Source organism: Podarcis tiliguerta (assembly GCF_965153285.1).
Source record: "Podarcis tiliguerta genome assembly, chromosome: 4".
Taxonomy (NCBI): Eukaryota; Metazoa; Chordata; class Lepidosauria; order Squamata; family Lacertidae; genus Podarcis; species Podarcis tiliguerta.
Genome location: NC_139537.1, coordinates 7,075,249 through 7,088,083, shown reverse-complemented (window position 1 = coordinate 7,088,083; position 12,835 = coordinate 7,075,249). Strand labels below are relative to the sequence as shown.

Here is a 12,835-nt window from a genome sequence, read left to right as displayed (position 1 = left end):
CGCACACGGAAACGCCGTTTACCTTCCCGCTAGTAAGCGGTCCCTATTTATCTACTTGCACCCGAGACTGCTTTCGAACTGCTAGGTTGGCAGGCGCTGGGACCGAGCAACGGGAGCGCACCCCGCCGCGGGGATTCAAACCGCCGACCTTTCGATCGGCAAGCCCTAGGCGCTGAGGCTTTTACCCACGTGCAAAACAGAAACAGGACAAAATGTAAACTAGGGCAGTTGCGTTTTGGGAAGTTGCAGGATTCAGGAGGAAGCTATTGTGGCGATCACACAGGGTCCCCGGACGTTTCACCGTCTATTGATCCCTGTGCCACCACTTTATTTCTCACTGCCACCACCCAGGCCCTACCTGGTACAATACTGAGTCCAGTCAGGGTTAAATTGGAACATAAACTTCTGTTTATTTATTGCAGTTTAACAAGCGTGTGGTTTCATAAACAGTCTCGGTCAATTACAATCATGGGGTGCCTATCCAGACCTATAACTTCCGCTACCTGCTCTCACTCACTAAACCACCTCTCAGATATTTACTTGTCTTCCCAGTTCCTAACTGTACCTGACTCAGCTTATTTCTCTACACTAACTCAACCTGCCCACAGACTCTATCCCAATCCACTCCCACTCCAACCAACCACCCAACTCCCAACGAACTCCTCCCAGAGCTGGTTTTATAGTCCCTCTGACTCCACCCCCTTGGGTTCTGATTGGGTAACCTGTTTAACTATTTCACCTCCAGCACTCTCATATGTTAACGTCACAGCTATAGGGTGTTCAATGGTCAGGAGCCTGTCGCTCTGAGATGTTCGCAGATGTGGTATTGAAAGCGGGAACATGTGTAACCGGCTCCTAGACCATCAGGAGTGCAAATCCTCATGACTGCTCAATAAAAGGGGTATCCGGAGGACCCCAGAGTTTCTTTAAATCATCATTTTGGAAACATTTTAGTGTTTCAAATTGCTGACCTGATCTAAAGCAGCTTCCTGTGCTGCTAGAATAGAGGGCTCAAATAGAGGAGAGGCAAAACACTATCTCACATTGGGGGAGGTGTGCGCTCGATAGCTTCAAGAAAAATGCAGAGAGCAAAACCAACCCCTGTATATAGCCTTTATTGACCTGACTAAGGCTTTTGACACTAAATTGTAATGCCCTGTGGACTTTTCCTTCTGAAAATTGGCTGCCCAGATAAATTTGTGAACATCCTTCGGCTCCTCCATGATAATGTGACAGCAACAATAGCAGATAACAATGACTCTCAAAAAGAACCATTCACAGTGCGATCAGATGTTAAACAGGGTTGTGTTATTGCCCCATTATTCTCATTTGGGAAACACTTATTTCATTCATTATTTTCATTTGGGAAACACTTGCCTGCGAGCGCTCCAATTGGAGAACAGCCTTTACCAAAGGTGTCATGGGCTCTGAAGACTTTCGAACTCAGGCATGTTTAGCCTGGAGAAGAGGAGGTTAAGGGGTGATATGATAGCCATGTTCAAATATATAAAAGGATGTCACCTAGAGGAGGGAGAAAGGTTGTTTTCTGCTGCTCCAGAGAAGCGGACACGGAGCAATGGATCCAAATTACAAGAAAGAAGATTCCACCTAAACATTAGGAAGAACTTCCTGACAGTAAGAGCTGTTCGACAGTGGAATTTGCTGCCAGTCTCCTTTGGAGGTCTTTAAGCAGAGGCTTGACAACCATATGTCAGGAGTGCTCTGATGGTGTTTCCTGCTTGGCAGGGGGTTGGACTCGATGGCCCTTGTGGTCTCTTCCAACTCTATGATTCTAGGACGCAAGGGAGAAACACGCTAAGAGGAAGACACGCTTGGCAAATCCACACCGTGATCAACTCCCGCCCAGAAACCCATGTCCCCACTGTGGAAGGACGTGTGGATCCAGAACTGGCCTCCACAGTCACTTACAATCTCATTGTTAAAACTGTGTTTATGGAAGACAATCTTACTTGGCTACGAGGGATCGCCAAAGAAGCAGCACAAAAGTATGCCACCTTGAACCCCGTGGAGCAATGGTGGGATGATGATGATGATCTGGGAAAGCTGTTAGCTTAAGTATTCTGCCCAAACCATGGTTTGCTGTTTTGTGCAAGCTACTCCGCATCCTCCCCCCCCCCCATCTCTTTCCTTGTTGTTTTGGTTCTGTTATGTACTGAGTTGAATAGGATCCAAACTGCAGCAGTCTGATTGGTCCTAGAACAATAGGATCCAAAAGGCAGCAGTCTGATTGGTCCTAGAACAATAGGATTCAGAATGTAGCAGTCTGATTGGTCCTAGAACAATGCAGCAGTATGATTGGTTGGCAGGAACCACCCAGTCATGCTCCAGATAGAAGTGAATCCACAACCTGATTGGCTTACAGTAGAATTCCGGAATTAGCCAATCATGTGCAGCCCATTGTGTAAATAATGTATATAAAGCAGATACTTTGAGGGGACTTTCATTCATTCCTCCTCACCACTATGAGCTGAATAAAGAGCATGTAATCACTTTGCGGCTCTGAGTATATTTCAGGTTCTCTCCACATGAGGGAGAGCCTGCTCCCACAAACCAAAGGCCAGGAAAGTATATTTCCGAAGGGCAAAGTGAGATTGTATTGAAGGAGCACTGGATTGGGAAAGTGTTGAACATTACGGATTCAACTTTCTGCTGGTGCTAGTGTGGTCTCCACACCACTGCAATCTTAGGCATCTCTTCAACAGGCAGGCATCCATCAGGTGAAACCATTGCTGCCTGTTCATATCCATGGCAGGACAGTCTGCACCTTTGGGGTGGCTTCTTGTCACATGACCCCTGCCTGGTGGTGTTTTTTTAAATAAAAGGGGGAGACCATCATAAAAAAATGTGTTGACATGTCAGCTGGACGCAGAAAGAATGACATGCTCAAATAGCCATTCTGCCACATTCCTCAGTGCTGTGGTTTAGGTTGTTGCTCCCATTTTACATAGAGGAAACTGAGGCTGAGAAGGGGAAAAAACCTGGCTGCAGTTCCTGGAAAAGGTGTTATTCTGGTGTTCTTGGGTACAATCTGGGCTACCTTCCCAGGCTGATGAGCCCCCCAACCCTAACACCCCATAGACCATAATTGCAGAAATGAAATTTGCCGGCATGCAGTGGAATCTCACCCAAAAATAGTAACAGCCTGGAAAGCCCCCCTTTGTTCTTTATTATTATTTCAGGCCTGCCGGAGTGCCAGCAATTCCGTTCATGCGTCCTGCTAGCTTGGCTGTTAACTCTTTGACTCATAATATTTATGTTCCTTGGGTGTTGGTAGCAGGATTAGTCTCCATGGGAAACATCTGCAACACAGCGCCAGCTGACAGTCGTAGATCTCTCATGGGTTTTTAAATGTTTGGCTTGGGAGAGGTAGACCCGCAGATGGAAAATGAAAACAGAATCCTCAATCAGGTGGACTATCTCCTTGGTTCACATTTGGCCCTGGAGAATATTAAAGGTAAAGGTACCCCTGCCCGTACGGGCCAGTCTTGACAGACTCTAGGGTTGTGCGCCCATCTACTCAAGAGGCCGGGGGCCAGCGCTGTCCGGAGACACTTCCGGGTCACGTGGCCAGCGTGACATCGCTGCTCTGGCAAGCCAGAGCCGCACACGGAAACGCCGTTTACCTTCCCGCTAGTAAGCGGTCCCTATTTATCTACTTGCAACCGGGAGTGCTTTCGAACTGCTAGGTTGGCAGGCGCTGGGACCGAACAACGGGAGCGCACCCCGCCGCGGGGATTCGAACTGCCGACCTTTCAATCGGCAAGTCCTAGGCGCTGAGGCTTTTACCCACAGCGCCACCCGTGTCCCTATTAACCACTCTCAATTTTACCTGTGGAGAATATTAACCACTCTCAATTTTACCTGTGGACTGCCATCTGTCCAGATTTTAATTTGTTCTGAACTAGTTTTAAGATTTGGGACGCGGGTGGCGCTGTGAGTTAAACCACAGAGCCTAGGACTTGCCAATCAGAAAGTTGGCGGTTTGAATCCGCGACGGGGTGAGCTCCCGTTGCTTGGTCCCTGCTCCTGCCAACCTAGCAGCTCGAAAGCACATCAAAGTGCAAGTAGATAAATAGGTATCACTCTGGCGGGAAGGTAAACGGCATTTCTATGCGCTCTGGTTCGCCAGAAGCGGCTTAGTCATGCTGGCCACATGACCCAGAAGCTGTACACCAGCTCCCTCGGCCAATAAAGCGAGATGAGCGCCGCAACCCCAGTGTCGGCCATGACTGGACCTAATGGTCAAGGGTCCTTTTACCTTCAGTTAGTTTTAAGATGCATTTTAATTAATTGATTGCCTGTTTTTATGTTCTTATGTTCTTTGTATACTGTGTTAGTTTTATGATGTTAGCCGCCCTGAGCCTGGCTCTGGCCGGGGAGAGTGGGGTATAAATAAAAAATTATTATTATTATTATTATTATTATTATTATTATTATTATTATTATTATTGTAAAAGACCAGAAACATACCTTTTGGGAATATTGAATAGTGATATTTATAGAGAAAATACTAAATTATTTCTGTACGCGACATCTGCAGCGAGAATCCTGGTGGCTAAGTACTGGAAGGGTAACCAGGTACCGACCAAAGAGGAATGGTTATGTAAATTATGTGAATATTTGGAACTGGCCAAATTGACGGATATAATAAGATTAAAGCCAATTAATACAGTCAAGAAGGAATGGAAGTGCTTGAATGATTATTTAGAAAGACAAGGTTCTAGTGTGTGTGTGTGTGTGTATATATATGCATATATATATATATATATATATATATATATATATTTGCTTTCGTAGATTTTCACGGGTACAGGAATGCAGGTTTTGGTGTCCTCGGGTGTCTTCCCGTGTAAAAGTTGGGGTGTCTAGGCGACGTTTCGACGAGGTCTCACTCGTCATCTTCAGGCCGGTGCTTTCGGCTTCTTGTTCCAGTAACAAGAAGCCGAAAGCACCGGCCTGAAGATGACGAGTGAGACCTCGTCGAAACGTCGCCTAGACACCCCAACTTTTACACGGGAAGACACCCGAGGACACCAAAACCTGCATATATATATATATATATATATATACACACACACCCTATATATTAAGATGTATTAAGATGAAAATAATACTGAAATACAGATAAAATATGAAATGTGAAAGGAAGTGTTATGAGAGTGACGGAAGTCTATTACTATTATTACAGTGGTACCTCGGGTTACATACGCCTCAGGTTACATATGCTTCAGGTTACAGACTCTGCTAACCCAGAAATAGTGCTTCAGGTTAAGAACTTTGCTTCAGGACGAGAACAGAAATCTTGCTCTGGCGGCGCGATGGCAGCAGGAGGCCCCGTTAGCTAAAGTGGTGCTTCAGGTTAAGAACAGTTTCAGGTCAAGTACGGACCTCCGGAATGAATTAAGTACTTAACCTGAGGTACCACTGTATTTTGTGAAATAGTGTTTATTGTATTGAAATATTATACGTTTTTTTTTATTCTTTTACTGTCTACTTTTCTTCGTTTTTTTGCTTTCTTTTTTCTTTTTCTTTCTATTATTCTTTATGTATGGCTTGGTATTGATGTATTTACTTTACAATAAAAATTCTAAATAATAATAATAATAATAATAATAATAATAATAATAATAATAATAATTGCTTGTATAATAAGGCACCCTGGTCAGGACGCAAAGGACTGTGAGATTTGGCCCAAAGATCGCAAGGAACTTGTTCGTCCGGTAGACTCGTAATCTGGGGAACCGGGTTCGATTCCCCGCTCCTCCACATGCAGCTGCTGGGTGACCTTGGGCCAGTCACACTTCTCTGAAGTCTCTCAGTCCCAATTACCTCGCAGAGTGTTTGTTGTGGGGGAGGAAGGGAAAGGAGAATGTTAGCCGCTTTGAGACTCCTTCAGGTAGTGATAAAGCGGGATATCAAATCCAAACTCTTCTTCTTCTTCTTCTTCTCATGGATGAAAATATACTGGCATGTGGGTGAAAATATACTGTGAGCTCGGAGACTGAGTGTCATCAGCAACTGCAGGCACGTTCTTCTTCTTTCCTACAGTCTCTTTCTTGCTGCGTGATGATGCATCTCTTTGGTGTGGAACAGCCTGCCTTGATTTAAGAGCCGAGAGGGTGTTGCTACTTCTAGTTAAAAATATACTAGACGGCGTAATTGCCATGCAATATGCTTTCAGCAGTTCACAATATGTCATGGGTGGCTGCGGTGCATGTGACGCGGCAGCTAAAAAAGCCAATGCAATGCTGGGCTGCATCAATAGGAGTATAGCATCTAGATCAAGGGAAGTAATAGTGCCACTGTATTCTGCTCTGGTCAGACCTCACCTGGAGTACTGTGTCCAGTTCTGGGCACCACAGTTCAAGAAGGACACTGACAAACTGGAACGTGTCCAGAGGAGGGCAACCAAAATGGTCAAAGGCCTGGAAATGATGCCTTATGAGGAACGGCTAAGGGAGCTGGGCATGTTTAGCCTGGAGAAGAGGAGGTTAAGGGGTGATATGATAGCCATGCTCAAATATATAAAAGGATGTCACATAGAGGAGGGAGAAAGGTTGTTTTCTGCTGCTCCAGAGAAGCGGACATGGAGCAATGGATCCAAACTACAAGAAAGAAGATTCCACCTAAACATTAGGAAGAACTTCCTGACAGTAAGAGCTGTTTGACAGTGGAATTTGCTGCCAAGGAGTGTGGTGGAGTCTCCTTCTTTGGAGGTCTTTAAGCAGAGGCTTGACAACCATATGTCAGGAGTGCTCTGATGGTGTTTCCTGCTTGGCAGGGGGTTGGACTCGATGGCCCTTGTGGTCTCTTCCAACTCTATGATTCTATGAAGTGGAAGCCTGTGGCGTGCATTTATCCAGCTGCGTGCTGGCGGTGAGATGCTGCCATTCTGCACTCAGATATAGAACCAGTGCCGGATTTACGTAGAAGCTAAACAAGCTATAGCTTAGGGCCCCACTCTTGGGGGCCCCCAAAAAATTTAAAGGGAAAAACAACTGGATGCCCATTTCCAGAACGTAAGATAAAACATATTTTGTTGTGTGCAAATGGCTTGAGATACCTATTAGTTCCATAAATGACCATACAGCATATATTCAACACCAAAAACTCCTAGGCTCCTAGGATGTAAGCCATGGGCCCTGCCTGCTAGCCTGCTCCCTAAAATATCACTGGTTTGCTCATTTCTATATATAGGGTGCCGACATTCTGCATGGACGGTTGCACAGCAATATGTAGCAATTAGCTGCAGACTGCAGTGTAGCACAGCTGAATGTAGGTCAAGCTGTTCTACCTGTTGTTTATTCATTTAGTCGTGTCCGACTCTTCATGACCCCCTGGACCAGAGCACGCCAGGCACTCCTGTCTTCCATTGCCTCCCGCAGTTTGTTCAAACTCATGCTGGTAGCTTCGAGAACACTGTCCCACTATCTCGTCCTCTGTCGTCTGAAGGCAGCCCTGTTTAGGGAAGTTTTTAATATTTAATGCTGTATTGTTTTTAACACTTGATTGGGAGTCACCCAGTGGTGGCGCCTGCCCTGTGGAATGCCCTCCCATCAGGCGTCAAGGAAATAAACAACTATCTGATGTTTAGAAGACATCTGAAGCTTTTAATATCTGATGAATTATTGTGTTTTTAATATTTTGCTGGAAGCCGCCTCGAGTGGCTGGGGATAAATAATAAATTATTGTAGTAGTAGTAGTAATAATAATAATAATAATAATAATAATAATAATAATAATTTATTTATACCCTGCCCATCTGGCTGGGCTTTCCCAGCCACTCTGGGCAGCTTCCAACAAAATATTAAAATACAGTAATGCATCAAACATTAAAAGCTTCCCTAAACAGGGCTGCCTTCAGATGTCTTCTAAAAGTCTGGTAGTAGTTGTTGTTGTTTGTGTGTTTTTTTGGGGGGGGCAGGGTATTTCTTAAGGCTGTCCAACGAAGAACAATGTGGTCCTAGAAGAAGTGATTCAAACCCCCAAGAAACACCCAGAGAAAAGGAAGGCTTTAATTCTGTCTCCAATAAATACTCCCAAAGGAAGCCGTGTTTTCTTCCTTCTCCCAGCGATTTTCAGTAGGATTGAATTGCATCCTTTGCTTTGCAATGTACAATGCTTTGGCATGCCTTCTGCGTGGGATGAATGGGCTCCCTGAACGCCCAGCACAAAAGCCTGGGTTTTCCCCCTTGTCTGAGTCAGCCAGCACTGAAGACTCGTTGTTTGTAGGAGCAACTGTGGCTTCCTTCAGATCACACAGCACAGAGACACTCCTACTGCCAGCTAACATCCCCTTGTGCTTATGCTGTGGTTATCAAGTTCAGGATAGAGTGCAAAGCATACTGAAAATGTGCAGAGCTGCATAGATTGGCATTTTGAGCCTAATGCAGGTTACGATTGCTGCATGTCTTGCTTGAGAATTTCATCAGCCTTTTCCTCTTCCCTTTGATGGTTTTCTTTTACCATTAATACATCGAAGAGATCAAAAAGAAACCTTGTTTGTCAAATAAGATACCATTAGACTAGATTAAAATCACACAGGACTGAATGTTGTCATTAAACTAATCATTACAAAGAGCACCTATTTTTCTATAAACTTGTTACATGATTTTTTGGGTAGTATTTTAACTTAATCAGTGTTACAATAGACCAGACCTTTTTTAATCCCTTCGTGTTTTGTATGCCTTCCCCCAAGTCTTAGCAGTCATTATTCTTGAAGCTTTCAGAAGATTAATTACTATTTCTAGATCGTTTTCCAAAATAATATCTAAGCAGGAAGGCTTTAGGTTCCAAAGGTATATGACATTCCATCATTCTGCACTGTTTTCCAAAAGATTTGGAGCTGCAGACAAGAGATACGTATAAAATCAGCTTTAACTAAACCACGTCTCCAGCAAATGTCAACTCTAAGCGCATATTAGCTTTGATCATTTTCAAATGCAATTTATTTTGTCTTCCATTGATGGAGAACATTAGAAAGAAACACAAACTGACAAACTGGAACGTGTCCAGAGGAAGGCAACCAAAATGGTCAAAGGCCTGGAAACGATGCCTTATGAGGAACGGCTAAGGGAGCTGGGCATGTTTAGCCTGCAGAAGAGGAGGTTAAGGGGTGATATGATAGCCATGTTCAAATATATAAAAGGATGTCACCTAGAGGAGGGAGAAAGGTTGTTTTCTGCTGCTCCAGAGAAGCGGACACGGAGCAATGGATCCAAACTACAAGAAAGAAGATTCCACCTAAACATTAGGAAGAACTTCCTGGCAGTAAGAGCTGTTTGACAGTGGAATTTGCTGCCAAGGAGTGTGGTGGAGTCTCCTTCTTTGGAGGTCTTTAAGCAGAGGCTTGACAACCACATGTCAGGAGTGCTCTGATGGTGTTTCCTGCTTGGCAGGGGGTTGGACTCGATGGCCCTTGTGGTCTCTTCCAACTCTATGATTCTATGATTCTACAAGGAAAATATTTTACCACAGTACTATCAGGAACTCGACTTCTCCCCTTCTACATGAGCAGAGCAAACCCAGGTTTAAATGCATCATTTTGCTCCCATCAGGAGAACCCTAGAATTCTAGAATAACAGAATTGCAGAGCTGGAGGGGACCCTGAGGGTCATCTAGTCCAACCCCCTGCAACGCAGGAATCTCAACCAAAACATCCAGGACAGATGACCATCCAACCTCTGCTTAAAAACCTCCAAGGAAGGAGAGTCCACAACCTTCAGAGAGAGACCATTCCACTGTTGAGCAGCTCTTACTTTCAGGAGGTTTTCCCTGATGTTTGGCCAGAATCGCCTCTCTTGTAACTTGAGGCCATGAGTTCGAGTCCTGCCTTTCAGTACAGGAGAAAACAAGCTGCTCAATCTTCCATGGGACAGCCCTTAAAATATTTGAAGATGGCAATAATAATAATAATAATAATAATAATAATAATATGTATTTATTTATACCCCGCCTGGGGGGCTTCCAACAAAATATTAAAATACAGTAATGCATTAAACCTTAAAAGCTTCCCTAAACAGGGCTGCCTTCAGATGTCTTCTAAAAGTCTGGTAGTTATTTTTCTCTTTGACATCTGGTGAGAGGGCGTTCCACAGGACGGGTGCCACTACCGAGAAGGCCTTCTGCCTGGTTCCCTGTAACTTCGCTTCTTGAGTGAGGGAACCGCCAGAAGGCCCTCGGTGCTGGACCTCAGTGTCCGGGTAGAACAATGGGGGTGGAGACGCTCCTTCAGGTCTACTGGACCGAGTCCATTTAGGGCTTTCAAGGTCAGCACCAACACTTTCAATTGTGCTCGGAAACGTACCGGGAGCCAATGCAGGTTTTCAAGATGGTGTTATGTGGTCTTGGCGGCTGCTCCCAGTCACCAGTCTAGCTGCCGCATTCTGGATTAGTTGTAGTTTCCGGGTTACCTTCAAAATTAGCCCCACGTAGAGCGCATGGCAGTAGTCCAAGCGGGAGATAACCAGAGCATGCACCACTCTGGTGAGACAGTCTGCGGGCAGGGAGGGTCTCATGCTGCGTAACAGATGGAGCTGGTAGACAGCTGTGAGTCCAAAATGACTCCCAGGCTGCACACCTGGTCCTTCAGGGTCACAGTTACCTCATTCAGGACCAGGGAATCCTCCACACCAGCCCGCCTCCTGTCCCCCCAAAAACAGTACTTCTGTCTTGTCAGGATTCAACCTCAATCTGTTCACTATCATATCTCCTGTCAGTCTCTTCAGGGTAAACATGCCCAGCTCCTTCAACTGTTCCTCATAAGGCTTGGTTTCCAGACTCTTGACCATCTGGGTTGCCTCCTCTGCGCACGTTCCAGCTTGTCAATATCCTTCTGAAAGTGTGTTGTCCAGAACTGGACACAGGACTCCTGGTGTGGCCTGACCAAGGCAGAATAGAGTGGTACTATATCTTCCCTTGGGACGCGGGTGGTTCTGTGGGTTAAACCACAGAGCCTAGGACTTGCTGATCAGAAGGTCGGCGGTTCGAATCCCCGTGACGGGGTGAGCTCCCGTTGCTCGGTCCCAGCTCCTGCCAACCTAGCAGTTCGAAAGCACGTCAAAGTGCAAGTAGATAAATAGGTACTGCTCCAGCAGGAAGATAAATGGCATTTCTGTGCACTGCTCTGGTTCGCCAGAAGCGGCTTAGTCATGCTGGCCATATGACTTGGAAGCTGTACGCCGTCTCCCTCGGCCAATAAAGCGAGACGAGCGCCACAACGCCAGAGTCGGTCACGACTGGACCTAATGGTCAGGGTCCCTTTACCTTTATACCTTCCCTTGATCTGGACACTATACTCCTGTTGATGCAGCCTAGAATAGCATTAAGTTTTTTTGCTGCTGCATCACACTGTTGACTCATATTAAGCTTGTGATCCACCAAGACCCCTAGTTCCTTTTCACATGTACTGCAAGTGAGCCAGAGACATCCCTGCTTGATGTTTAGCATTATAAAAATCTCTGGCCAGGCAACAACAGCCTGGACATCCAAATCTTTCCTTCACAACAGAGAAATCTGCCCCAACAAGTTCCCTGTTACTTATTAAGCCACTGAGAAACAGAGGTGGCATATTCGGTCTGCAAATGGCATTGCGGCGCCAGTGACCTGCTGTGGTTAACAAGTGCAGAAAGATTCCTGCCTTGTGTAATATGTATATTGCTCCATCCATGTTTAGTGGCACATCACTTAAATGTTAAAGCAGTGGTTTCCAAAACCTTTTCAGGCCACTGCCCTCTTGGTTCCATAAACTCGTCCCCAGTGCTGTCCACCCTAAGGTAAAGGTAAAGAGACCCCTGACCATTAGGTCCAGTCGTGGCCGACTCTGGGGTTGTGATGCTCATCTCCCTTTATTGGCTGCAGACAGCTTTTCCGGATCATGTGGCCAGCATGGCTAAACCGCTTCGTCTGTGACTGTGACCCTGGTGCAAACTCCTATCTCAGACATGGCCTGGAAAGAATAATTAACATGATGATTCCAGTAGTTGCAGAGAAGTTCGGCACGCTCGTCCTAATGTTTACCAGCAAAGCTTTTGTTATCGTTCTCCAGTAACTTCCTCATCCTGGAGAATTTTGGGTTTGTATGGCTCCCTAAGCTGTTGGAAGAAGCCAGAGCGTCTTGTAAGCTGCTCGGCTTATTACACAAGCTACATTTCGCTAGACCTCTGTGGCAAATAAACTAGGGTCAGAATTTCTTGTGATAATCACCATTCGTTTATTAATCGCCTTCTACACAATTGTCTCAAAGCGATGTACCAAAAAAAAAGCAACCAATAACACGAAAAACAGCAGGAAAACTGATATTTCGAAGGACTTTATGGAAAGAATCTGGTAGAACAGCCCCTATGTGCTGCCCATGCAGTTGAAGATCTTTATCATTATTTACTATACCGTCCCTTGCATTCTGAACCACAGGCAAAGTTTATTCTGCAGTTGTTAAATAAGAAACCTGATATTGATGATCAAGCAAACATTCCGTATTTGGTGTCTGATTCTGACAAACTGGTGACAGACGACATTACAAGATTTGCAGGGGTAGCCCAAGAGCGAAGGATAAATCTTACTGAGACGAATGTGCCAAATTGCCTTGATTTAATTGGATCGTTTGATTTTAAAATTTATCTGGATGCTTTTAAATGTATTAGTTCTCCTAACTATTTGCATTTTAATATATAGTGTGTTTTATTCTTTTTTAACCTTTTTGTTAATAATAATAATAATAATAATGTGAAGACATTTTGGTCAATGCTGTTTTTCAATATTGCACCAGTATATGTTATTATTTTTCTGTGGCTTGTCAGGAGTGCGTGCAGGAGCC

The 12,835-nt window shown here is 45.0% G+C and overlaps 1 long non-coding RNA gene across 1 annotated transcript in view; it reads right to left on the bottom strand.

The window, feature by feature from the left end:
• Positions 1-385: 385 nt before the first annotated feature.
• The window catches only part of LOC310675886, a 217,881-nt gene continuing 205,431 nt past the window's right edge, over positions 386-12,835 (bottom strand). The window contains exon 2 of the long non-coding RNA XR_014510282.1: positions 386-592. This is a non-coding gene — a long non-coding RNA (uncharacterized lncRNA). The remainder of the gene's footprint in view (positions 593-12,835) is intronic.